This window comes from Narcine bancroftii, chromosome 2 (genome assembly GCF_036971445.1).
Source record: "Narcine bancroftii isolate sNarBan1 chromosome 2, sNarBan1.hap1, whole genome shotgun sequence".
Taxonomy (NCBI): domain Eukaryota; kingdom Metazoa; phylum Chordata; class Chondrichthyes; order Torpediniformes; family Narcinidae; genus Narcine; species Narcine bancroftii.
In genome coordinates, this window is record NC_091470.1 from 53,871,146 (window position 1) to 53,897,280 (window position 26,135).

Below are 26,135 nucleotides of genomic sequence, written 5' to 3' on the forward strand. Positions count from 1 at the left end.
TCACACCTGGACAACTGTCACACCTGGACAACAGTCACACCTGGTCAACAGTCACACCTGGACAACAGTCACACCTGGACAACATTCAAGCAGTGCTGAAAGTTGTAAGTTACATTTGTGCCTCCAAAGTGCTAGGCATCGCCAGCCATAAGGAGAAAAATGCTAACTATTACCCTTCTCATTCAATGACATGAATGTCATTCAATCCCATTCAACCCTTAACATTATTCCTAATACGGTACCCCGTTGGATGAAAGCTCATTTGCACCAGCCAAATTATCTGAGCAAGGGTTCAAACCTGGAATGTAAGCTGTTTTTCTTTTCACAGGTACTCACTGACTTTCTGAATGGTTTCTGTTTCTGTTTCAGCCTCGTAAGTATCATGGTTACAGGCTGGGTATCCCACAGTGAGAAGGCACACCTCCTGATGGCCAAATCCTTTCTATCATCTACAAGATAATAGAATTGTGATGGAATACATTTCACTTAGCCTGTTGAGTAGCAACTCCAATAACTCACAACAAAGCAGCAGCCTTCTTGATTGGCTTCTTCCAAACGATCACTGTCAACATTCATTCAGCAATGTGCTGTGGGTATGGTGAATACCATCTGCAAAATGTATTGCAGTTACTACCCAGGCTACTTTGGCAGCTCTTCCCAAGCATCCACCTACAGGGTTCCTTCATCACAAACATCATTCTCACTTGGAACTACATGTGTTGGTCCTTCATCATCACTGGATCTAAACTCCAACGCTCCCTAACATTGTGGCGGAAGGATGGCAGTAGTTCAAGAAGATTGTTCTCCGACACCTTCTCAGGGGTAGTTAGGGACCCTTAGAATACCCAAAAAAAAAGACTTTTTTCAATATGGAGGATTACAAATCTCGGGAATTCTCCAGTTGTGAATGATCAGTCATCCAACATTCTCAGTGGTGAAAATGTTGAGTGACTTTAAGGAAATAACAAGATTGGAGTATTGTGTGAGAAGCCTGTAGCTTTGTTCCAAATTAATTCATTAATTCATAGTTCTTTGGCATCTTTGGTGCTCTGCTGTGGAGGCAAGAAAAAGGATATTCTTTATCCCTCACCAGTGGTTTGTGGCCAGTGAATTTTTATTTCTCTCTGTTGCTGTGAGTCGTGCCTTTCTCTGCAGCATTCATGGACTGAAACACAAAAGTCTGCAGACACTGAATGCCGTTAAAACACACCAAAATGCTGGAGGAACTCAGCATATCTTTGTCTCCTATAGATGCTGAAAAGACCAGCTGAGTTCCTCCAGCATTTCGGTGTGTTTTTACAGCATTCACAGTCTCCAAGGTGTGAATATGTTTCCAGTAATCAGATTTTCTGAAGATTTCTCAAACTGGTCAACTTTTTAAAAAATAGTCAACTTTCATGCATTTGCCTTAATGAATCGCAGGTAATTTTACATTAGGAAACAGCATCTCTGCAATTTCTGGATTACTATCAAAAGAGTTCTGGATAATTGTCACCTTCAACCTGAAATCTCCCATAGCATCCTTCTGTTCTGAGCTTAGCTAATTTGGCACAGACCAGGGATCAAAGCCTGTTGCTCATTCACATGCTTTAGGCTGAAATTTGAATCACTATCTTTTACCTCTATTTAAACTATTACAGATCTTTATTGTTGAAGATTGCTGTTCTTCTAAAAGATAATGTGGTGTCTTACTACATGTTTGAGTCTGCAGATCAGTGCTTTTCAGTTCAGTGTTTTGTGCTCAGTAAGTGCAAAATGGTTTGGCTCTCTAGAGAAATTTTAAAAAGTTACTGATAACTGTTGTAACTTAGGATCTAACATCAAATCTTTCATGGACAGAAATGTTCTGAAACACAGTGAAAGTGATCTTTCATAAATGTTTATTTTAGTGAGAGAAGGTGGATACAAGACAAATTTAACTTCACACTAAATCTGCAGAAAGTAGGAAATTGGCCATTCTCAAAGCAGCAAAGCAGAATTAAAACGTACATTTCTAAAACATTGAGGATTTTTGTTTGAAACTTAATATCTGTGTTTATTTTTGTGATATGCTCTCAGATTCAGAGATGAGCAGGCAACTTTGTTATGATATCCTGCATTAATGAATGAATATTTAATGTGAAGAATGCTGGAGAAACTCAGCAAGTCACGCAGCATCCTTAGGAAATAAAAAGCAGCCTGAGCTTTCTTTGGGAGTCCTGTTATTCATTGCCTGAAATATATATTGGGGTCAATTGTGATAATTGAAGACACCAAATAAAACATATGAAATCCTTGACTTCATAAATGCAAAGAAATGCAAGAATGTTATGTTGAAGTAAAATACATATTTGGAACATTAGGCAACATCCAGGCTTCAGCTCAATGAACATCAAAGTTGGAAAAGTCAGAATTAAAAGAAGTTTTTGGTTGCCGAGAAAGTTGCGAGTTATAGACGGTAAAAAAAAATGATGAGTTTGAATGTCTATATAAAAAAAATCTTTGTGGCCTTGCAAAGTAGTCATGTCCTGTTCTGGTTGTGAATTAGTTGAAGCACATTTTGCAGTTATCATTTGTTACATACATTCACTGCTGTGCAATAGTATTAAAATGTTAACCACACTGTTTGAACATTCACAACAATGATTAAAAATTACTCTGCATGGAACTTCAGTTATTAATAACTTTGTATGACTATGTTGCAGTCTATCTTTCATTCACAGTTCTGCAAAAAACATACAAATAATAAAGGGCACCAATATTGACTGTTAGAACCATAGAACAGGCCCTCTGGCCCTTCTAGTCCATGTCGAACTATTATTCTGCCCAGTCCCACTGACAGGCAAGGGCAAATAAATCAAAACACTGGTGGAAGGGAAGCATTTCTGAGGAGTGGTACCTTACATGTGGCCATGTCATTTGTTTGGCCATTCTCATTCCTGATAAACTATGAATGTTTGAATAATGCATTAACTAAAAGAGCTGTAATCATACATATTAGCTCAATCATAATAACAAATGTGAAATCCTCAACTAAATGTCAACACATGAAAATTGATTTAAGAATTAAAGAGGAAAATTGGGACTATTATATTTCATAGAACCAGAGATATCTACTTGTAAATATGCTTTACAAGGGATGTGATCAATACTATTGCACAGCAGTGAATGTATGTATCAAATGATAACTGATAACTGCAAAATGTGCTTCAACTAACTCAAAAGGGTACAATTTCTCTTTAGTTTCACCATCCAGATCTGTCATGATTTTGAAGCCTTTTGTCAAATCTTTCCTCAACTTTCCCTACTTTATGAACCACAAGCTAGAGTTTTCCATCTGTCTTTCATCTGTAGAATGGTTTTCGTAAATATTTCCTTTCTAAGATCTTCACCTCCATCCTGATGCAGTAACCAGAACAGGACATGACTATTTTGCAAGACCACAAATGTTTTTTTTATAGACATTCAGACTCATTTTTTTTACCGTCTATAACTCGCAACTTTCTCTGCAACCAAAAACTTCTTTTAATTCTGACTTTTCCAATTTTGATGTTTATTGAGCTGAAACATTCCAGAGTGCTTTACAATCAACAAAGTATTTTTTAATGCGTGATCACTTGTGATAATAGTAATGTGAACATTGTTGATAAATTTTTCTTTTGCTTGGCTTCGCGGACGAAGATTTATGGAGGGGGTAAAAAGTCCACGTCAGCTGCAGGCTCGTTTGTGGCTGACAAGTCCGATGCGGGACAGGCAGACACGATTGCAGCGGTTGCAGGGGAAAATTGGTGGGTTGGGGTTGGGTGTTGGGTTTTTCCTCCTTTGCCTTTTGTCAGTGAGGTAGGCTCTGCGGTCTTCTTCAAAGGAGGTTGCTGCCCGCCAAACTGTGAGGCGCCAAGATGCACGGTTTGAGGCGTTATCAGCCCACTGGCGGTGGTCAATGTGGCAGGCACCAAGAGATTTCTTTAGGCAGTCCTTGTACCTTTTCTTTGGTGCACCTCTATCACGGTGGCCAGTGGAGAGCTCGCCATATAACACGATCTTGGGAATATGACAATATAAAATGCCTAGTTGAGCTAGATCCAACCCATTGCCAAGACCTACTACTACAATGCACTCCTTCCCAGACTTAGTTTATTTTGCAGAGGTAGAGTGGTGTTGAATAAGCTGGTGGAATCTATACACCCAAAAGATGTCCTGTGAGACAGGGTTGGGTCCAGGAGTAAGCCTCAGTAACACTTTTGAACATATTGCTGAAAGTTAGAGACTGCTTAAAAGAGAAGTAAAAAAAACTAAAACTGATTCATTAAAATATCCAAAAATGATGTAAAATCATAACAAATAATTTTCATATGAACAGATTTGCTCTTTGTATGCCAGTTAGCTCCTCTCTCCATAAAATGATGCTTCATCCACCCTCCAGGTTGTATAGACTTCCATATTTGGTCAAGTATACATGTGAGCCAGTACAAATTGAATCATGTTCCCTGAGGGCAGTTGGCTATTAGTCATCTTGATTCTGCCCAATTTATTTCAGTGGTATTGGTGAATATATTGACATGTAAGAGAGTCAACAACTTCCCTGTTTTATTTAAATAGTCCCATGGATTAATTTACTATTACCTGAAAAATACATGACGCATATTGCTCTATCCACAAGTGCAGCATTCCCTCAGTTCCACACTTAAATATCAGCATAATTTTGAATGAAGTTGTGATATTGAAGTGTTGACTAAAAGACCCTCAGACTCAAAGGTAGTTGTGCTACCATTGAGCTAAGGCAGTACAAAAATATAAAATTGATCTTTTTTTCAAAGCAGTGTTATTACCAAGATAATCCAAATATCAAAAAATTGTAAATAAAATAATAAAAGACATAAACTGCTGGTAACAGTCAGCTGATCAGGCAGCATATGTGGAAGTTAATGTTTCAGGCCAAAGACCTCACATTAGAATTATTGGCAAGAAATGCTAAATTTTCTGAATCTCTCACTGGGTTTCAGTAATTACTATTGGGTAAAAAAAAATCACTGAACTGTAAAATTTAGGGGAAAGAGTGGAAATCAAAATAAATTGATCAATAGAATAGTTTTTTATAATGGGCATAGATTAGTTAACAATATTAGATTTGTTAAGCTATGGGCTCATCTAATTAATTGCTTATATAATATGAAGTACAAAGGATGTAGGAGTTCACATTTGAGGGGAATAAGGAGGGGGTATGAGATGGCTCTGACATTGAAGGTTTAGGAGAATCCCAATAAATTCTAGAAATATAATAAAAACAAAACTAGGGAACGAAGAGGGCCCTTGACAGGTCACCAAGGTTATTTATATGTGGAATCACAGATGATGGGCGATGTCTAGTGTACCGTGGTGAGCATTCTGACTGATTGCATCACTGTATGGAGATGCCAATGCACAAGACAGGTAAAGATTACAGAGAATTGTGAACCCAGCCAGTGCCATCATGGGCATCGAGGACATCTACAAGGCGATTTCTGAAGAAACCAGCCTCTATCCTCAAGGATCTTCACCATCTAGGCCATGCCCTCTTTGCACTGCTCCCATCAGGAAGGAGCTGCAGGGGCCTGTAGATGAACATCCATCAGCATAAAAGCAGCTATCTCCACTCTGTCATCATTTTTCACAATGAACAATAAACTACCTTGCTTTATCTTTTTTTTGGACTAATTTAATTATTTTAAATGTAATTTTTAGCAGTATTTGCACCTGTAATACTGCTGAAAAACAACAAATTTTGTGATATGTTCATGACAATAAAAAATTCTGATTCTGATTCTGACTCCTCATCTGTATACGCTATGGAGGAAGACATGGACGCCAGGGTCCTCAGGGAAGAAAATAACAATATCTTGAAGAGAATCCATGTTACAGAAACAGAAATGATGGAGTCTTAAAATGCATAAAGGAAGATAAACCCCTGGAGCCTGATCAAGTGAATCCGAGTGAAAGCTCTGGGAGAAACTACAGGAACACACCCCCGGCAGAGATGTTTGCAGCCCAGCTAAGGAAGCAGAAGACTGGAGGGTAGTGTTATGGGAACACATGTGTGCGCATGACCTCAGATACGTGGAAAATTGTGGGAACGCGCATGCAATGGTGATGCCTGCATTGTGGGGAGACTTTCAGTTTGGCGCCATCATCAAACTGAATAAAGACACAAAGAAAGCCTCTCTCGCGAGTGATGTTACTTTCAAAGCGAACATACAGGACAACGTGGCAACAAGGATAATCTCTGGACGATGGGATCGACAGGATTTTGGGCAGAGGTGGAAAAACTGAGAAAAAAAAGGAACATCGTCGGGCTACAGCGAGACGTAAATACGTGCTCGGAAGCAGAAAGAAAGGAAAAGGGAAGAAATTCGAGAGGAAGATGACAAAAAAGTGAGAATAAATTCTGGATTTACTTTGTAACTGCAACTGTTACTTTGTAACTTGGTAAGTAGTTAAAATGATGGAAGAACGATCGGGAGAATAAAAAGAAACAGAAAACTGGTATGATTATGTGGATAAATTCGATAGGTGTTGCATTGTCCATGATGAGGGATACAGAAACCTGCAAGGGAAAACAGGCACTGTTTTTGAATGAGGTGGGGAGCAGGACATACCGTCTGATCAAAACTCTACTGACGTCGGCAAAACTAAATACCAAACTTTATGAAGAGTTATGTGACCTGGTTGGAGTGCATCTGTCCCCAAAACCAGTGGGGATCGTGGAAAGATACAAATTCTATACCTGAAAGCAAAAGACAGGTGAAACAGTGAGCCAATATTTTGCTGAATTGCTTTAAATTGTTGGAGACATGTAGTTTTGGAATTTTTTTGGACAAGGCCCTGAGTGTCGTGTTGGTAATCGGTTTGGCGGACCACCACGCCCAACAATGATTGTTTTTCAGGAAAATTTGGACATTAAGTCCGCCTAAGAGATAGCACTGAGTTTTGAAATGACCCATCGTAGCATTCATATTATACAAGGGGAACTTGTGGTGAAGAGAATGCACTGTCGAGAATGCTTCCACAGCCCTGATAAATGTTATCACAAAAGCTGCAAGTACTATTTATGTGACAAGGAGGGACGCACAGGGTTGGCGTCAGAACAAGTCTAATGAGGGGCGGGGGCACAAACTGTCATTCAAAAAATCTCTCAGCAGGGGGGTGTCTTTATATCATGTGCTGCCACTAGTGACACTAATGCTGAGGGTGGGGCGAGTACTCATGAGGGAGAATGCCTGCAGATGCTCCCCTCCTTGGCACCAGCCCTGGAGGCACATCAAGACAAAGTGTTCAAGGCAGAAAGAAAATAGAGAAAAAGAGAGTCACCGAGGAAAGAAAAACCAGGATTGAAGTATCGTTACGGAATAAATTAATAAAATTATGATAAAATGTATCTTAAAAGGGTAAGATTGTGAGGTTTAGTTATTTGGTCACATTTCACAAACATCTCATTTTCCAAGCAAGAGCAATGCAAGAGTAGACTTCATGTCTGCAGTTGGCTTTGCAGACACAATGGTGAGTGCTTGTGAGAGTTTCACAAGTAAGTGTTAATGGACCAGCATGTTTGAACAGTGTCCAGCTCATGAACTGACAAATCTTTTGCTGCTAGGCTGGTGCCAGAGTTTTAAATTTCTAGTTGAAGTTTGTTGTCGTAGGAGGAGCCATGTGGTTTTGCAAACAGAGAAATAAACATCCATTTTTTTGGGGGGGGGGGGGGAGAGAGAGAGAGAGAGAGAGAGAGAGAGAGAGAGAGAGAGAGAGCGAGCGAGAGAGGCTGAGAATATTCTGCAGCAGTTTGTAGTGAAGGCTGTAAGTTGACCCCATTTCAAGGCGGATTTTGAGTTCTGTGTTCAGCCTATTCTAAATCTCTGTAATTAATTGTAGAGCTTGTGGCCGGTTGTTGCATTTCTCGTGAAATAGGGGAAAAAAGAAGAACACTTTGTGGTAAACTGGAAGAAGAGGTTATCTTTTGGAAAATCCCAAGAGGGGGCAAGTTTCTTCAGTAAGACACTACGGTTGCTGATTGAAGGAGATTGGTTTGTGTGTCCAACAAACAATGAATATCTCTCTGAAACCATCAAATACCTTCCTGAGTGGTAACAACTTAAGTTAAAGCACCAGAACCTGGTGAATATAATATGTTTAATTCTGTGCACAGTATGGAAGATTGTCTGATACCAGTGAACCTGGAGAAGTGAAAAGTGAATGACTGGACAGTGCAAAAGAACTTTGCTAAACACAAAAACATTACATACATGTGTGCCTAGAATTAGAAGGGGGCTAAGTTAAGAGTACAAGAACTGCCTAAAGAAATCTCTTGGTGTCTGCCACATTGACCACCGCCAGTGGGCTGATATCGCCTCAAACCGTGCATCTTGGCGCCTCACAGTTCGGCGGGCAGCAACCTTCTTTGAAGAAGACCGCAGAGCCCACCTCACTGACAAAAGACAAAGGAGGAAAAACCCAACACCCAACCCCAACCCACCAATTTTCCCCTGCAACTGCTGCAACCGTGTCTGCCTGTCCCGCATCGGACTTGTCAGCCACAAACGAGCCTGCAGCTGACGTGGACATTTACCCCCTCCATAAATCTTTGTCTGCGAAGCCAAGCCAAAGAAGTTAAGTTAATAGTAATGTTAAGTATTGATCTTATTATTATTTATTAAGAAAATAAATTCAGTTTTGTTGAAGTAGCCATTTTCTTGATGAATTTCTGTTAATGCTGGCTTTTGAGTCCTTTGGGCTCATAATAGTATAAAAAAACAATCTTCCAAAATTTAAAAAGAACCTCAGGGGAAATATGAAAAGTTCCAGCAGTGAGCCAGAGTACCAAAGTAACCCCAATGATGGTGGAGTATTGGCAGTAAAGTACATCCGTGGTGTAGTTGATCGCACATCAGAAATTTTTGTTCTTATTAAAATTAACAATGAACTGATCCAGATGGAACTCAACATGGGCAGCTGTGTCATAAATGTCAAAAGATCTGAAAAACAAATTACTGCCCAAACTTGAAAAGACAGTTACTAGAGAGAAGGTCAAAATACTATGGAAATGTAGACATCGAGTATAAGGGACAGATTACTCTTTATGTTGTAGATAAAAAGGACCCGCCGTGTTTAGCAGGGATTGGTTGTCGCACATCCGACTGGATAGGAAGGAAATTGTTGTGGTGAATAATGTAGAAACCATGGGTGAAAAGAAATCAAAAGTTGAAGCAGGTGCTTCTGAAGTATCAGACAGTTTTTGAGAAGGACTGGGGAAAAATTCAGGGAGTCCAGGTAAAATTGCAATTGGAACCAAAAGCCAAACCTGAGATCTTTAAGCCAAGGTCAGGACCTTTCACAATAAAAAGGGGAATTGAGACAAAGCTCAACAGATTTGAAAATACTCGAGAAACTTCAGTACAGTGACTGAGCAGCTCCTATTTTGCCAGTTAGAAAACCTAATGGTGAAATATGAATTTGTGAGGACCTTAAGGTCACAATTAACCGAGCACTGCAATTTCCTGGACGACCCATTCCAAGCGCAGAGGAATTATTTCAGGCTCTGAATGCTGGGGAAAAAAAATTCATGAAATTGGACTTATCACAAGTACATGAACAAGTTGAATTGGACCCTGAATCTAGGAAGTATGTGGATATCAACACTCAGATTCAGATTTCAGATTTAATGTCAGAGTACATACAACCCTGAGATTCCTTTTTCCTGCAGGCATGGCAGAATTACCACTAATAGGTAGTGCAAAAAAAATTGCACACAGCGTAAACATGTAAACAAACAAAGAACTGTAACAGATAATGAATGTAAACAAATTGACTGTGCAATACAGAGAGAACAAAATAAAATTAATGAAGTACACAAATAAGTCCTTAAATGAGTCTCTCATTGATTTTGTTGTTGAGGAGTCTGATAGTGAAGGGGTAGCAGTTGTTCCTAAACCTGGTGGTGCGAGTCTTGTGGCACCTATACCTCTTTCCTGATGGCAACAGCGAGAATACAGCATGTGCTGGGTGGTGAGGGTCTTTGATGATTGCTGTTGCCTTCCGATGGCAGCGTTCCCAGTGGGGAGGGTTTTGCATGTGATGTCCTGGGCTGTGTCCACTACCTTTTAGAGGGCTTTACACTCAGAGGTATTGGTGTTCCCATACCAGACAATGATGCAACCGGTCAGCACACTTTCCACCACACCTCTAGAAATTTGCCAGAAACCTCCACAAATACCTGGAATTGTTTACTTACACCAGGATGCCATATGGGATATCATCAGCTCCAATGATATCTCAAGCTGTCTGGACAAACTATTGCAAGGACTAAATGTTGGATGTTATTTAGATGACATCGTTATAAGGGGGAAGAAGGTTAGAACAGGCTAAAGTCGACTGCATCAAGACAAGTGTGTATTTATGGTATCATCAGTAATGCATTCGGCATTTTGACCATGAAAGAGTCAGGATGGATACAGCTGGCGCCAAAGCCATCCACGGAGCACCTTTCCCATCGAATCGAGCTGAATCACAGTTGTTTTTAGGTTTGGTTAACCATTATCGAAAGCACATCCCATAACATGTCAACTCTGTGCAACCCGAACAACCAGTTCTTATAAAAAAAACAGAAATGGTGCTGGAGTGCGGAAACCGACAAAGCTTTCAATCGCTTGAAGAAACAGCTGACCTCAAAGGACAATGTTCTCATTTATTATGGCCAGACAAGGAAGTGACCCTTGCTGTTGAGGTTTCACCTGCTGGTTTAAGTGTGGTATTGTCACGTCAGGGAAAAAGGGAGACCAACAGGTTGCATTTGCTTGCCGCTTTTTTGGAATATTTTATTTTTGCTTTTCAAAGACATAGATTTGGACAATAATACACTTTCTTTCAACACTTACGTGTAACATACAGAGTTCATTTTACCCTCCCTATCCTCTCCACTCCCCACCACTCCCCCCCCCCACCCCCGACCACCCCATGCCTCAATACAACCAAAAATAATATATAAATTTTACATATACAAAAAGCACAAATACCGGTGAGGTCAATGACCCTTGCGATAAACTAAAAAAATCCCAGGTACTTAAATAAAAAGGGTTAAGGGACAAAAAAAAACAAGAGCATGTCATCTGCACCATGTCCCACTTCTTCCTGCTGGGACAGATTGTTTCAATTCTTTTATTCTGAAGGGGTGAAATTATATCTGTGTACCTATGTGTTTCAGATAAGGTTACCAGACTCTGACAAATGTGTCATATTTTCTCCTTAAATTATACATGATTTTCTCCAGGGGAATACAAATCGGCATTTCCATATACCATCATGTAATATTCAGTTGGGAGTTGGACTTCCACCACTCTACATTTCCTGGCTACCGACAAGGGGACCTTCACAAACTGGATTTGGTACTTGGACATTTTAAAGTTCACATCCAAATTGTTTCCCAGAAGGAAGAATTCCAGATCCTATGGAAAATCCACCATGGTATTTTTTTTTCAGAATGTCCCCCCAGGTCCTCGCAGAAGGATCTCACCATTCCAAAATTTCTGATTTAGATTTATGGTTTGTGGTGTGAGGTATAGTTGATGCAGGAAATTGTATTTTATTGTTTCCTGCTCCTTTACTCCTGTGAACAGAACTATACACAACTGGAGAAGGAAGGAGTGGCCATAATCTTTGGTCTTAAGCGATTTCACCAATACTTTAGTGACAGAAAGTAAACCATTGACTTTGATCTTAGGTCCCAAGAAAGGCATTTCTATGTTAGTGGTGGCAAGAATGCAATGATGCATGATGCATCTCGTGGCATTTGATTATATCCTAAAGGATTGTCCAGCAGACAAGAATGGCTATGCGGATGCATTATTGTGCTTACTTCTGCTTTTGACAGAACAGATGGAAGGCAACATTAATTGGACGGCAGATGCCACAGGATCAACAAGGAACAATTTCACCACTTGCCTATTACAGTGAAGGTCATCAGCAAAGAGGTATGGAAAGAGGCTACACTGTCGAAGATTCTATACTTCACCTTAAATGGGTGGCCAGAGGCCGACAGTGTTACCCCCAAATTTAAAGCTTATCACACGCAGTAAAACAAAATATAAATTAAAGTGAGTTACGAGCTGTGGGGAACAAGAACAAGAGCAAGAGGCCTTGCTAAAGGAGCTCCACACCAATCATCCAGGAATGGTTTGGATGAAGGTGCTGGCACACATGCATCTCTGGTGGCCATCGATTGTCAGTGAACAGATGGTTCGGAGATGTCACATCTGCCAAGGTATGCAACCAAAGATACCCCAGGCTGAAACGAACCCATGGAAATGGCCATCTCAACCATGGCACTGAATTCACATTGATTTCGCTGGTCCATTTATGGGGAAAATTTTCTGATTATTGTGGATGCGCACTCCAAATGGCCTATAGAAGTGCCAATGCGGTCAACACCGACAGAAAAAACAATTGAGGAACGACGAGGTGTGCTCACAGTGTATGGATTATTCATAGAACTGATTTCAGACAATGGATCTCAATTTGTGTCAGATGCTTTCAAACCATTTCTGCGATACAACAATATGTGGCACATGAGAGAAACATGATAGTTATTATTGCACCCTACTGTCCTAGCATCATTAATGGGGAAGCAGAGTGCTTTGTGCAGATGTTTAAAAGAGCAATGTAAATAAGTCATGTAAAATATCACGGAACCATAAAATTGCAGACTTCCTGTTATCATACAGAACAACATCACACTCCACTACAAAATGCACGCTGGCAGAACTGATGTTTGGACTCAACTTGAGAACCCGACTTACTGCCGAGCACCCAAATATCGGACTTCGTATTCAAAAATCGACCTCCCCGAGTAAGCTAACAAGAGCTCTGGAGATCAGAAAAAGAGTATTAGTAAGGGGTTACCAGGAGAATAAAGAAACATGGATAAGAAGCATGCTCCTAAAGAAACTAAGTCCATGTTCATATTCGGTACTAGTGGGGGACAAGATATGGAAACAGCACATTGACCAGTTAAGGGCAATTGAGGACTCCATCTCTGTTCCAATTGTGGACGAAACCCCGGATGTTCTGTTTTGGGCACAACCTGACAATGATGCACCTGAGATAGCCCCAGTACCGGCGGCACAGGAGCAAGATGTCAGTCAAATACCGCACACACAGCTAGTAGTCCTAGCCCACAAGGAGAAGTTATCTGCTTTCGAAGAGTTGAAAAGTCGACAGTTCGACTCGGTGTTTTTCATTCCCGAGAAGATCCAAGAGACAAAGACACCATTTGGTACATCTTAGAGATGATGTGCAGTGACTTAAAGACTTTATTTAGTACATCGCAAATGTACTATGGGCAGCAACTTAAGACTTTAAAACTTTGTACTTTTCTAGTAGCATGGGACCTATAGATACTATGATTAGTGGAAGTTGACTTTAATTTGGAACTTGGACTCCAATTGTGTCCACACAAGCATCATCTGCATAATGCTTTAATTGCTGATTTTGAAACAACCTTGGTTCTGGAGTGGAGCTAACATAAGTTGAAAAGCTTCCTATTAGTCATTAAAATTAACTCATCTCCAGCAAGAAGTTGTTTGAAATAAGTTGCTATGTTTGGACAAGTGGAATAAGAAGAGATGGGCGATGATGTAGCCTTGTTGGACAGCAGTCTGGATTCAGATCAGGTCCATTCAGGGCCTGTTGGTTCAGATCTCAACTTGCATACCACCAAACAGCCAAATTTGAAAAGGATGGTCCAGGTTCCTTCTCCATTTCAGTCATTCAATCAAATTCCCTAAATCGAGATCAAGATTAAGATTCCTTTTATTGTCAAGTAATAATATAAAAATGTAATATACATGAAATTTCCTTTTGCTTGCTGTAAGGCAAGTACAGAGTAGCCATTAGCATTGCCTGGCGCCCCTAACAATAAGAGAAAGAAAAGCAAAAGAGAGTGCGTTCAGAGACCCTGAGTGTCCGTGGATTCTTCATCTGCACCCCCACAGCCTCTACAGCCTCACAAACTCTTGATTAATCCATTAACAACCTGAGCTCCAGATCCAAACCTCCAATACAATCAGGAAGCTTTCAGCACCTAAGGCCATTTGGGAGCCCTTCTTGCTCACAGCACCCTCTCCAAAGCACCAAATAATACTGTGATTGTAAAAAGTATGTACTTATATTGTGAGGAGGGAGGATGTAGATTATGAGCATGCTGTCATTGTACATGGTCCATTGTCTCTATTATGGTTAGTGCAATTACCCTCACCCTAAGGTTTGAGGGCTTAGGGAAAGCAAGTAGGATAAAGGTTCTGATGCCATTCTTGCTTGCTTTACTTGGCCAAAATCGAGCTTCACCACCAGTTTATAGCTCTTGTTGTGTACCACACCATCTCCTTCATGAAAGGAGTTATTTGTTGGTCAATGTAATCCATTGTGATTGGGTAATCTGGTCACTTTTGTTGAATAGCTGTCAATATGTGCAAACTGTGGGATGTGGAGGTGAAGCTTTCAGTAATCGTGAAGGTGTGAATATATGGGGGAACAAATTTGATTAACAATGGAACTTTTGGTGAATGAATATTAAGAGTGAGATGTGCTGAGGAATTGATAAAGCTGCTGATGTGTTTTGAGAGTCATGGTATTTAAAGGACTATTCACCAATTTCAAATATGTCAGTATCACTAACATTTGATGGCTTTTGTTCTTTTTCTCTGACATTGCATTTTTTACTTTCATTTCTACAACTGTTTCCTTCCACTGCCTTTTCTTCATTTGGCTGAAAGGTGTCCTGCTCTTGTGGAGAGAAGACTTTTAATGATACCTTCCCATCTCCTCCAACAGGAAACTATGAGACCCATTTCCCAACTGCTTCATGCAGCATGTTCCAATCACTTCTGCAATGAATTCCATTACTTGTGGCAGCCAAATTGCAGCTCCTTTTGAGAAATAAACATTTTTTAAAGCAATGTAATCAAACTTGAACCGATGATGTCGACCAAATCAAACCCTTGCAGGTGCAATAAAGTACATGACAGTTATGTTAGCACTTACTGAACCTGAAACCATGAAAACATGCAGCTACCACAAATGCTGTGCACGATCTTTACCAGGCTAATCTTCATAATTTATTCTCACAACACATTTGCAGTACCCATTTTTAATGATTGACCATTTCTAAACATTACATCAATTTTAATTTTACTTTTCTCAAAATACACAATTGCATTTGATATCTGGTCTACTTGATGCAACACTCTGCAGAGACTCAAAATACATTTGGAGATCTTTTCCTTTAAATCTTTTCAGTATTTCAAGCTTCTGATATATCTTCATTGATCCATGGCATGCTTTAAACTTACACCTGAACACAACTATTGAAAGATATATTAAAAATATAGCAAGTGATTGTCAGTTCTCATAGGAAAATGAATTTGTTGCTGGTTTGTTTTTCAACCTTGAAACTCAATACTGTTTACTTTGTTTATATTTATGGAAGTATGGTAATCATAAATTCAGTGTTCATATGGTGAAACTATATGCAGCTGATAAAACTCATTTCAAACCAATTTTACCATGCTTTCTTAAAATTACATGTGAGCTGTTGTGTTTTTCATTATAGCAGAACTGGCAAACTGACAAAAAATGCTTGAGGGAGTATTATTCCATGGAATTAAGTTTCTTCTGTACATGTCACGTTACTCAGATGCTCCATATTATTAACGTGTAAATAACTGTAATTCTACATGATACATAACAGTCAAGGGTTCAAAACTAATTTCTATTGGTTTGTTCAAAGTATAAATATAAATCTATTAAATATACTCTAATTCAAATATGTGTAATATAAAACATGCTTTAAATAATAAGCATGTCAATTCAGACAAGATTAATTAACAGTTTTTCATTTGAAAATGAATAAACATTTTTAGTTTGCCTCTTGATATTTGACAGCTCCACTTAGATATTACTATTTATGTCCTAACTTACTGAAACATTATTTCTTCAGTGTTTTTTTCTGTTAGGTATTTCATGCTCCTATCTTCTATGTTTCTATGTTTCTATATCTAGAATGTTTTGTACTGTTATTTGTGGTAGATTCCTACTGCGATTAGATTGCACTAAGGTGAATTTTGTGGAAATATCATTTCCTTGGTTTGGTCATTTCATGGTGAGTTGTACTATACAGGAGGTATTCTTGACTTTGCCATTGTTTTCTCATGAGGTTTAAACCCAAGATTCTAACTTTTATACTCCACCCGCCACCCCCAACCCTCTTTCCCAAATAAGAACAGGGGTCATGAAATGTGGTGAACCCTGTGTCATTAATTGTGATAGAGACAGCAAGCTGACTTCATGTGACATCACTTTGCCTTGCTTACCAAGCTGCTCTTCATTGCTAGATCCATCAGCAGGGGCTAATATTGTAGCTCTGCAGCACCAGTTAATTCTAACCCCACTGCTGTAGCTCCATCATGAATATGGCATTGTGGTTGTAGCTTGTCGAGCAGGAAGTAAGATTAAATGGGGGAACAGTGAAGATTTCAGATTTATTGTTAGAGTACATAGACGAGATATATACAATCCTGAGACTTTTTTTCCCTGCGGGCAAGGTGGAATATCAATTAGTGCAAAAGAACTGTACTTAACGTGCACAGGAAAACAAATAAAGAAATGTAAAGAAACTGTGCAATACAGAGAGGAAAAAAATCAATAAAGTACAAAGGAAGTGTCCTTAAACGAGTCCCAAATTGACTTTATTCTTGCAGAATCTGATGGTGGAGGGGCCACAGCTGTTCCTGAACCTGGTGGTGCAAATCTTGTGACACCTATACCTCTTTCCTGACGGCAGCAGCAAGAACAGTGTGCTGGGTGACACGAATCCTTGATGATTGCTGCTGCTCTCCGATGGCAGCATTCTCTGTATATGTTCTCGAAAGTGGGGTGGGTTTTGCTTGAATTGTCTTGGGCTGTATCCACTATCTTTTGCAGGGCTTTATGCTCAGGGGTATTGGTGTCCCAATACCAGACCATGATGCAGTCGGTCAGCACACTTTCCACCACACATCTGTAGAAATTTGCCAGTGTTTCTGATGTCATAACCAACCTCTGCAAACTCCTGAGGAAGTAGAGGTGCTGACATGCTTTCTTCATGAAGTCATTAGGGTGTTGGGTCCAGGAAAGATTCTCTGAGATAGTGACTCCCAAGAACTTAAATTTGTTCATCCTCTCCACCTCTAATCTCCAAATGATCACTGGATCATACACCTTTGCCTTTCCCATCCTGAAGTCAACAAGCAGCTTCTTGGTTTTTGTTTTAGTGACATTGAGTGTCAGCAAAGTATGGACCAATGAAGAAAGAAATTTTCTGAATATTTGACAAGGCCCTTAGTTGTCATAAAGGAATAGCAAGGAAAGCTTGTTCAACAAAGGGCTCTTTAAAGAATGTGTATCATGGAGAGACTAACAGAAAGAGGTGGAGAGATCTAAGGCCCAGTAACTGAAGGGGATTAGAAGTGTCCTTCATGCACAAAGAAGGATGGCCGCCATTCAGGCAAGTGATCAAAAGGGAGTGGGAGCCAGCAGCAATGGAGGGAAATGCCTGGAATTGAATCTCAGTCACCAGTACAGACGTCTGCAGGATATCCTATGTCCAGACAGAATTAGTTGAATTCAATAAATCAAACAGGAAATGCAATATCTCATCAATTGCACCATTAAACCTAAGACATTGCTCAACTAATTTTCCCCCTCATCACTCACTTATCAACAATGTCTTTCAATCAGGTTCAATTTAATTGTCACATGGATGAGAAATGCAATCTTGAAGTATCAGATCTTCATATGTTTTACTCATTTTCATACATTTAAATAGGCCACACATCTTATACCAACTACAACCAGAGGTGAGACTTGTGCACATCTATACCTCTGTGGACTGGACGGCGTTAGCCATGGATGGAATGAGAGTTATTGACCCATTGCCAGTTATAGGATGAATCAGTTGAATTTTTCAGGGTCATCATGTTATACCACCTCTTTGCATCGCACTTCATCCTCACTACTCAAATTCTTGATAAGAGGCAAACAGCATTTGCACCCTATAAAGTGCCTGGCAATGACCACCTTCAAAATGTGAGAGTCAAGCCAACAACCTTTGACACTGAGAGTTTGATGCCCCCATGATCAACACCTTGAGGGTCATCACTAACCTGTAACTCAAGTGGACCAGCTACATGTGAATAATATTGCAGCAAGAGCAGGGCAAAGGCTGAAGATTCTATCATGAGTGACTAATCTTTCTTTCACCCGGTGACAAGTGTTACATACACCACAGCAGCGATAAAAATGAGCCCAAATGGTGTTATATTTAAAATAATATTTTTAATTATTCTTTGGCTTGGCTTTGTGGACGAAGATTTATGGAGGGGTATGTCCACATCTGCTGCAGGCTCGTTGGTGACTGACAAATCCGATGCGGGACAGGCAGGCACGGTTGCAGCGATTGCAAGGGAAAATTAGTTGGTTGGGGTTGGGTGTTGGGTTTTTCCTCCTTTGTCTTTTGTCAATGAGGTGGGCTCTGCGGTCTTCTTCAAAGGAGGTTGCTGCCCGCTGAACTGTGAGGCGCCAAAATGCACGGTTGGAGGCGATATCAGCCCACAGGCGGTGGTCAATGTGGCAGGCACCAAGAGATTTCTTTAAGCAGTCCTTGTATTGATCAACAATTATATATCAGCTAATGTAATTTAACTAACTTATGTAAACATAACTAAATTTATATACATTTATCTAACTTAAACTTTAGCTATGTGCGAATATATGAGATGGCAAAATTCTTGAAAGGCACTTACAAGTTTAAAATTAAGAAATTTAATGATGACACGTGGGCTTGAAATTGAAATGACATGCAGGCTTTAGATGGCTGAGCTACACAGTCCTTAGATGAATGGTGAGACATGCAGGCTTTAAATGGTTGAGGCACGCCGGCCTTAGGTGAATGGTGAGACACACAGGCCTTAAGATGAAGTTAGCAGTTCCTGAAGTGGGTGAAAGAGACCAGGGTGATAGAAAGTTGATTACTCATGACACCCTGGTTGAGGTGCTTCAGAGAAATGTCCTTTTTTAGTAGAGTGCCTTCTTCAACATTTAGAACCTTTTCGAGGGTCAGTAGAAGTGGTCTCTCATTCTTCTGTAAGCAAAAGGAGGAAATCTGACAATTCTGTCTTGAACCACACAATGAGGCCTCATTCCCACAGAGGAAGAGCTATTGACTTTTGTGTTACTTTCTTAAAATGGCCTCCAACCAAAACTTGTTTTCAGTCTTTAATTGTTGGTCACACGGTCTCTGCACCTGGGTTTTAGACACTGCCTTGCTTCTCTTCAGGTGTATCCATTTAGGAACGAGATGTCTTCAAAGCTTGCAGCTAGTTTCACAGTCACTTCAAATCCTGCAGCCAGATTGTTAAATCAGTTCTCTTAAAGGGACAATCCCACACAATAAAATGAACTGAACAATGTGGGAACGTCTCACAAGGCAGAAGTCAGAAGTGTAATGTCATACTTACTGCTTGTCTAAGAGAGACTAAGTTCTGCTAAAGTTTTATTGATGTTATATTTGGATGAGGCAACATGCTTGATTGACTCTCTTATCTCTCATTCCCTCAATAACATGTTACCATCTGCAAAATGTATTACAGCGACTCACCCACAGCTACTCTGACAGTATCTCCCAACCACAGAAGGACAAGATCAGCTTTGGAACATCACCTTCTCCAGATTTCCTTCCAAGTGTGACAGGTTATATTATATTTTATATTATATATACATATGTTTTTAAAAAAGCTAGACTTTGAGGGGTTTAGTGTAGGCCACCACAAACAGAATAACACTTCACATCTGATTTAAAATGCAAGAGCCTGGCTGATGCCAGTCATGCAAGCACCAGTGGCTTTGCAAACACAATAAAACTATTTTGGAAGGAATTTTGAAAACCAGGTGCAAATAAACAATCCAGACTCAAAGTGCCGATAAGATATTTCAAGGATTGGGTTGGCCCTGCAAGAATTTCAGGTTTTTGCAAGCAGAGAGAGAGAGGAAAAAAATCAAAACAGGATTTCTCTTTGGGAGAGAGAGGAAGAGAGTTCAGCAGCAGCAGCTGAGACTGGAACATGACAAGTTGGCAGACTTGTTGAATCCCCATTTTGAAGACAGGTTGTGAGTTCTGAGTTCAGCCTGTTCAAAACCCTTGTAGTCCTTACAAGAGGAAATGGCTGGTTAGAGTGTTTCTCCTGAAATAAGGGAAACAAGAGGAACTCTGTGGTGACCTGGAAGAAGAGGTTATCATTTGTAAAACCCATGATAGGGCAAGTTTCTTCAGCAAGACACTGAAGTGGCTGATCGGAGGAAATCAGTTTGTGTGTGTCCAACAAGCAACAGATCTCTCTCTGAAACCAATAAAAACCTTCTTGAGCAGTAACCAATTACCTTTAAGACTCAGAGCTTAGTGAAAATTCATAAATTCATAAATCTTAAACTCTGTGCACAATATTTGCCTGATACCAGTGAACTTGGAGGAGTGAGAAGTGAATGATTGGACTATTAAAGCAAATAACTTTCCTGAACATATACACATTACATACATGTGCTCTTAGAATTAGAAGAGGGTTAAGTTAATAGTAATAAGTTAAAGTTTGATCCTGTCTTTATGTTTAAAGAAAATTAAAAACAACTTTTGGTTAAGTAACCATTTCTCTTGCTGCTTCATTTTGGGGTCCTCTGGGCTCATGACAAAAGTCAACCAACATTGTTGGTTCTAAGTCACAGAAACCCCAATCTGACAGCACTGATGCGTTACTTTCAACGGAGGACCCGCAGTGGTTTCAAGAACATGGCTCACTTCCACCTTTTCGAGTAATTGCAATGGGCAGTTAATGCTGCCCTTGCCTGTGACAGAAACATCTTGATAAAAACAGTTCCTAACTTGTAACTCCCAGTAAATGTAACATAATTTACCCACCCTCACATCATCATAAAGTTAGTGTTGTGTCTTTCTTCTTTCAGAAGACAAGCAGTACAGTGCGGCCAGCGTTGGAGACATACTAAATACACGTTCAGGTACCAGAGTGCTAAAATTCTCAAAACTTGAAGCAGATATTGTACACATTGCTCCTCAGAAGTTCAGGTCAGAGAATTGCTCGCTTAACACTCTGGATAGATAAGTTTAAATTCATACTTATTGCCATCAGTTTTGAACAATCCTACTTGCATAATGGAGAGTATATTGTAGTAATGAGATGTGTACATTTGTGAGACAGCAGATCTGAGTGATTATAGCTTAGGCATGGAATAAGGAAACAACTTCATTAGAGGAAAACCTATAGAAGATGATTTTGAGTGGACATAATGAAATATTGGGTTAATTTGTAAAATTAGCATTTTGGTGCAAACTTTTCACAAAGCTTAGAGCAGGCATTTCATCCATTGTTCTCCACAGATCAGAGAAAGGCTCATTCAATGCCTTAGATAGATATGGGCTAAATGAGTGCAATTCTTTTCATTTCCACTGCTGTTATGCTGCAACATACGCTGCATGGCAAACTTGCATTCTGTAATGCAATGTAATTGCTTGCAATGGCACCACTCCTGAAAGAGGCTAATTTAGGCATTGAATTGAGGTCCTTCAGTACTTGCCACGTCCTTTCCTGTGGACATTTGTAACTTGAAGCAACAGCTAGAAGCCACAAATACTTGTGGAATAATAACAGTAGTCAAAATATATCAACCAGCAACCAATGTATAAATAGATGATCCCTTCAAATAGTGCCAGAGTATATTCCATTGTTAAGTGTGTACTGAGTGATACAGTATTTGTCAATCATAAACAGTATTTGAGCCATGATTTGGGTAAAGCTTTCTATGAGATGGTATCTTTTAACAAAACTATTGTAGATCATAATCTTATTGAACCAAATGTTATCACCATTCCTTTCCTCCAACTGTAACTCTCAGCAAGATGAAAGCAGTGCCCAGAGATTTGTCAATATGAATATGCATATGCTGCTTGATCAAATCCATGACAATTGTGAATTGCTGTCCTTTTACTGAGTTTTCATATCACTATCCCATGAAATTTTATTTGGTTGGTTCCTGGATGGGTTTAACTTGCCCTATTAACATTGATTGCACTGGGAATCAAATTTAGATCAATTGCATGGCTTAATTATGTCACTTTTTTTAATGCAAATAGAAGGGATGGAGAGTTTCAATATGAAAAATAGTTACACTGGTACAATAGTAATAGGGCTCAACTTTAAAGACTTTCCTACCAAGTTCCCATTAAGCACAGGGCAAAATCAAGGCCCTGAAGTGCCTTTTTTCTTCATGATTCGAGTTCATTTTCCAAAAAAAATATATTTTGAACAGAGAGCATTGTATTATGTTGTTAGAACAGGTACTAATTATAATGATTACCGGCCTACTTTTGTTAGAAAATGAAAACATTATAATTACTAACAGCTGTCAGAGACGCACATTATTTTGTCTCGCCTTAGGAGTTTTTACATTAAAAGAAATGAGTTAAATTCTGAAAGCTGTAAATTTCACCTGTGATTTTGTGTTGGATAGTAATTAGAATATTTTTATTATTATGTACTTTTATGAGGTAAATACTCTTCTAAAACAAGCCATGAAAGACCTCAACAATGAAGACGCTGTTTACATCCGATACCGCACGGATGGCAGTCTCTTCAATCTGAGGCGCCTGCAAGCTCACACCAAGACACAAGAGAAACTTGTCCATGAACTACTCTTTGCAGACGATGCCGCTTTAGTTGCCCATTCAGAGCCAGCTCTTCAGCGCTTGACGTCCTGTTTTGCGGAAACTGCCAAAATGTTTGGCCTGGAAGTCAGCCTGAAGAAAACTGAGGTCCTCCATCAGCCAGCTCCCCACCATGACTACCAGCCCCCCCACATCTCCATCGGGCACACAAAACACAAAACAGTCAACCAGCTTACCTATCTCGGCTGCACCATTTCATCGGATGCAAGGATCGACAACGAGATAGACAATAGACTCACCAAGGCAAATAGCGCCTTTGGAAGACTACACAAAAGAGTGTGGAAAAACAACCAACTGAAAAACCTCACAAAGATAAGCGTATACAGAGCCGTTGTCATACCCACACTCTTGTTTGGCTCTGAATCATGGGTCCTCTACCAGCATCACCTACGGCTCCTAGAACGCTTCCACCAGCATTGTCTCCGCTCCATCCTCAACATTCATTGGAGCGACTTCATCTCCAACGTCGAAGTACTCGAGATGGCAGAGGCTGACAGCATCGAATCCACGCTGCTGAAGATCAAACTGCGCTGGGTAGGTCACGTCTCCAGAATGGAGGGCCTTCGCCTTCCCAAGATCGTGTTACTGGCCACCGAGACAGAGGTGCACCAAAGAAGAGGTACAAGGACTGCCTAAAGAAATCTCTTGGTGCCTGCCACATTGACCATCGCCAGTGGGCTGATATCGCCTCAAACCGTGCTTCTTGGTGCCTCACAGTTCGGCGGGCAGCAACCTCCTTTGAAGAAGACCGCAGAGCCCACCTCACTGACAAAAGACAAAGGAGGAAAACCCCAACACCCAACCCCAACCCACCAATTTTCCCTTGCAACCGCTGCAATCATGTCTGCCTGTCCCGCATCGGACTTGTCAGCCACAAACGAGCCTGCAGCTGACGTGGACATTACCCCTCCATAAATCTTCGTCCGCGAAGCCAAGCCAAAGAACTCTTCTAAGAATCAACCACAACCATATTGAGTATTTAACACTACTTAGTCAGGACGAGAATTTAGCGGAGAATACTTTCGCTCCGACCTGCCAGGTGCTACGCTTTACTTTAAGATCTACCCCATGATCATTAATGAAAAGCATCACTGTTTACTTCATGTTGATTTCTGCATTCAAATAAAATTATTTAATATAGTGGATCTCCCATCCCAGTGCATCTATTTGAATATTTCTACATTTTTAAATATAAACTCAGTTTCACAAATATGAGAATGGGGTCTGTGGAGGTGACTAAGAATTTTTTTAATTAGATAGGAGCTAGGAACAGTGGTAGCAAGAACACGGCTGATCTGGGAATTTGTTCTGGCTGAATGAGGCCCTTGGTATGATTCGATTATTTTGATTTGGTATTAGAGTGGTGGAAAATTAGAAAACTTGGAAAAAAAGGATGTGTCAAAGTAAATTTTTTGGGGCTAGCTATAAATAATTTAATAAGTGGGGAAAAAAAAACATTAGAATTATTCAAGACCTCAAACTGATCAATTAGTTTTTCTTTCTTCCTAGTGCTAAATGTGCATTCTAATGGGAAAAAAAGAATTATTTTAAACACGATAAATTGTTGTGCACATCAGTAGCCGGCAATGCTGGCTCTAAGAAGCACATAAGGAGAAGAGAGGCCTCAACTGTGTAATTGGATCCTGGATTTCCTTGCCTCCAGGCCCCAATCAGTGGAGAGTGGCAAGAACATATCCTCCATTATCTGCAGCAGAACGTAACTCCATAGGACTGCATAGTTAGACCCTTGCTCAACTCGCTTTAAACTTATGACTATGTGGCTATGTGGCTTGATATGAAACAACACCATTTACAAATTTGCTGATAATACCTTGGTCGTAGGCTGTATAATAAAGGACAATGAATCGGCCTACAAGATGGAGGTTGAAAACTTGGTTCAATGGTGTACTAACAGCAACCTCTCAGTCAATGTCACCAAAACCAAGGAACTGTTTGTAGACTTTGGGAAGATAAAAACAGAGGTGTACTCTCCAGTGATCATTGGGGCATCAGAAATGGAGAGGGTGAGCAAATTTAAACTCCTGGGAGTGACTATCTCAGAGGACCTGTCCTGGATCCAACATAAAAATGTCATCACAAAGAAAGCATGTCAGCATCTCTACTTCCTCAGGTGTTTGCAGAGGTTCAGTATGACATCCGAAACCTTGGCAAATTTCTGCAGTTGCTACCCCTCCACCATCAGACTCCAAAACAATGGACTCCAACAAAGACAAAGACTTTTACTTGGCACATTATTTATTTCTGAAAATTTATATTTTCTGTATTCATATAAATATTTTTATAGTTTACATTTCTTTCTTTTGTAAACGTTGCTTTTACTTGAGTGCAGTGTAGTTACCAATAAGTAGAATTTCTGCCTGGCCCACATCATTTATATACTCTGACAATAAATTTGAGCTCTGAACTTTCAACTCAAGGTCAGGTCAAGGACTCATGCTGAATGCAATTCACTTTATATTCCCAACAGCTACCAAGACATCAACCATGTTGGCTTCCCCATTCCCTTCACTCATTCCATGTTCATTCCCTTGATTCGAATTTGGAGCTCCCTGTAAAAAGTTTTTACATTCTTCCTGTGTCTCGGGCTTCCTCCGCCCTTCAAATCATGTGGGTGTTGTAGGTTAATTGGGGTATTGGGTAGCACGGGGTTGTGGGACAGAACAGCCTGTTACCATGCTGTTTTCCTAATTTTTAACATTTGAAAAAGAAGAGAGAAAAGTGTGAGGGAGAAAGGCTGAAAGTAAGATGGCCTCAATACCAATATTGATGGGTTTCTTTCTGTCACTTTGACTTTCCATCCCTCTCTCTTCACATTCTCTCTCACTTCTAATTTGATTTTCCTAATCTTTCTTTCCTTTATCTCTCTCTTTATTCCTCACCTCTCTCTCTCTCTCTCTTTCTCTCTCTCTCTCTCTCTCTCTCTCTAACTCTCTGCCTTTCTCACTCTCAACACTCAACTAACAAAAAGCAGGAAATAATGGAATGAAATACTCATCCCTTCGAAATGCCTGGCCCTCTGCTCTCTCTGCAACTGCAACTCTGGACCTTAATATTCCCAACTACTGCCAAGACATCAACCATATCGACTTTGCTACTCTCCTCACTCATTCCATTCTCATTCCCTCAGAGCGCCTGGCCCTCTACCCTCTTTACTCTCTCCACACCAATCCCAACCTCACCATCAAACTTACAGAGAGGATGGTGCTGTTGTGGTCTGACGTACTGACCTCTATCTGGCTGAAGGTGGACAACAACTTTCAGACACCTCCTCTTACTATCCCTCCAACAGAAC